Source organism: Canis aureus, chromosome 36 (genome assembly GCF_053574225.1).
Source record: "Canis aureus isolate CA01 chromosome 36, VMU_Caureus_v.1.0, whole genome shotgun sequence".
NCBI classification, from domain to species: Eukaryota; Metazoa; Chordata; class Mammalia; order Carnivora; family Canidae; genus Canis; species Canis aureus.
This window is the reverse complement of record NC_135646.1, coordinates 16051140-16054230: the sequence shown is the minus strand read 5'-3', so window position 1 is coordinate 16054230 and position 3091 is coordinate 16051140. Positions and strand designations below refer to the sequence as shown.

The following is a 3091-nucleotide window of genomic DNA, read 5'->3' as shown; positions in this document are numbered from 1 at the left end:
GTCCTTGACAATCATCAATCTACTTTCTATCTCTGTGGATTTGCCTGTTTTGAACCTTGCAAATCGATGGAATCATACAAATGATTGGCCTTTTGGTCTTTCACTTAGCAAAATGCTTTCAAGTTTCATCTATATTATAGCATGAATCAGTACCTCATTCCTTTTTTTTTTTTTTTTTTTTAGAGTTTATTTATTTATTCATGAGAGACACAGAGAGAGAGAGGCACAGACACAGGCAGAGGGAGAAGCAGGCTCCATGCAGGGAGCCTGATGTGGGACTCAATCCCAGGTCTCCAGGATCAGGCCCTCGGCTGAAGGCGGTGCTAAACTGCTGAGCCACCTGGGCTGTCCTCTCATTCCTTTTTATGGCCAAATAACATTCCATTTGTTTTGAGATTTTAAAATTTTATTTGAGAGAGAGAGACAGAGACAGAGAAAGAGAAAGAGAAATAGAGAAAAAGGAGAGAGAGAGAGAGAATGAGCAGCAATGGGGAGGGGCAGAGGGAGAAGAAGAAGCAGACTCCCCACTGAGCATGGAGTCAAAGACGTGGGCTCGATTCCAGGACCCCAGGATCATGACCTGTGCCAAAATCAGACACTTAACCAATTGAGCCACCCAGGGTGTCCCAACACTCCATTCTCTGGCTCTACCCCATTTTATTTTCTATTCATCAGTGATGGACATGTGAGCATTATTTTTTTTAAATTTATTTATGATAGAGAGAGAGAGAGAGAGGCAGAGACACAGGCAGAGGGAGAAGCAGGCTCCATGCACCGGGAGCCTGACGTGGGACTCGATCCCGGGTCTCCAGGATCGCGCCCTGGGCCAAAGGCAGGCGCTAAACCGCTGCGCCACCCAGGGATCCCGTGAGCATTATTTTGTGAAATACAATTTCAATAGCAGGATTTTTCCTATTATAACTTATGTTACCTAGATGTCAGTTTATTTTATTTTTTAAATTTTTATTTATTTATTCATGAGAGACACAGAGAGAGAGGCAGAGACATCGGCAGAGGGACAAGCAGGCTCCCCACAGGGAGCCCGATGTGGGACTTGATCCTGGGACTCAGGGATCACGCTCTGGGCTGGAGGCAGATGCTCAACCACTGAGCCACCCCCAGATGTCAGTTTAAATCATTCTTCTTAATATTTTGAGTAAATCCCAATTCTGGATTTGAGAATCTACACTATTTCTACAGATCCAGAAGCAAGGAGAGTGAGAAAGACTTCTATTCTCAGTCACCTCTGGCTCCTGTGTCCTGCATCGATTGGATTCTTTCTCTTTGTTCTGAATACTGAGTTGGGTGCTTCGTTGTCTGTATTAATGCGATGCCGGTCTTGGATTTGCCTTTTCCTCACTATCAGTTCTAACTTCAGGTCCAAGTGACAAAAAGCAGACTTCAGCCTAAGCAAAATAGGACTTCAGCATCTTGAGCAGTGATTCTCAAACTTTTTGGACTCAGGACCTCTTTATACTCTTAAAAATTATTCAGGATCTTTATACTCTTAAAACTTATTGTTTACATAGGTTATATCGATTGAGATTTACTGCATTAGAAATTAAAACTGAGGCAGTGGGGCAGGGTCGTGGGCTAGTCATGGTGTCCCCGTCTGGGAGGCTGCAGACCAAACCAGTCATTACTTGTTTCAAGAGCATCCTCTTGATCTACACTTTCATCTTCTGGATCACTGGTGTAATCCTTCTTGCCGTTGGCATTTGGGACAAGATGAGCCTGGAGAATTATTTTTCCTTTTAAATAAGAAGGTCACCAATGTCCCCTTTGTGCTCATTGGCACTGGCACTGTCATCATGCTTTTGGGCACCTTTGGCTGTTTTGCTACCTGCCGAGCTTTTGCATGGATGCTAAAACTGTATGCAATGTTTCTGACTCTCATTTTTTTGGTTGAATTGGTCGCTGCCATCGTAGGATTTGTTTTCAGGCATGAGATTAGGAACAGCTTTTAGAATAATTATGAGAAAACTTTAAAGCAGTATAACTCTATGGGAGATTATAGAAGCGATGCAGTAGACAAGATTCAAAATACGTTACATCGTGTGGTGTCACCGACTATTGAGATTGGAGGGATACTGATTATTACTCAGAAAAAGGATTTCCCAAGAGTTGCTGTAAACTTGAAAATTGTTCTCCAAGAGAGATGCAGATAAAGTAAACAATGAAAGTTGTTTTATAAAGGTGATGACCATTAAAGAGTCAGAAATGGGAATGGTTGTGGGAATTTCTTTTGGAGTTGCTTGCTTTCAGCTGGTTGGAATCCTTCTAGCCTACTGCCTCTCTCGCGCCATAATGAATAACCAGTATGAGATAGTGTAACCATCAAACCACGGGCTTACTATTGTCCAGCTTTAAGGACATTTACATTCCCCCCTGTAAGCTATGAAATTGCCTGGATGGAAGACTGCCTAATACTACTTAGGATAGAGTAAAAAATTCCATCAATAAAAGTCTGATTCAATCAAGACATTTGTGTAAGTCCACCTTTTGTCCTATTGATGTTAATCATTGAAACCCCTGTATGACTGTGAAACACTGGAAGAGCTAATAAATTATAAATGAAACAACAACAAAAAAGAAGTTAAAGCTAAGACAATTTAAAAAATTTACATATAAATCCAATTAAAATTAGCAAAGAATGATCTACCTGCTAGCATAAATAACATGTTTTTGATGAAATATAACTGTATTTTCCCACATAAAAAAATAGTGATAAGAGTGGCATTGTTTTATGATTTTTCAAATCTTTTTTAGTGTTTGATTTAATAGAACACACTTAGATTTTCATGTCTCTGTCTGCATTCCATCTATGGCTCTGGTTGAATTATGAAGAAAATTTGCTCTCAGATATATAAATTGAAACAAAGAGGACTGTTTTAATAGCATTGTCCTGTAATAGTGAATATTTTTCTTTGAAATTACACTGACACATGACAAGTGGTAGTTTCTTAAAGATAGCTGCAGTGTGGAATCTAAAACCATCCCAATGATCTTTTTATGGTTTGCTACATTAAAATCCATTGATCGGTCTTGCACTTTGAATGGATCTTTTACCCATGCGTCATTTTGTAACATC

General features: G+C 40.1%; 1 pseudogene; it reads left to right on the top strand.

The window, feature by feature from the left end:
• Nucleotides 1-1578: 1578 nt before the first annotated feature.
• Nucleotides 1579-2572, top strand: LOC144305838 (tetraspanin-6 pseudogene; annotated as a pseudogene).
• The last annotated feature ends 519 nt before the right edge of the window (nt 2573-3091 follow it).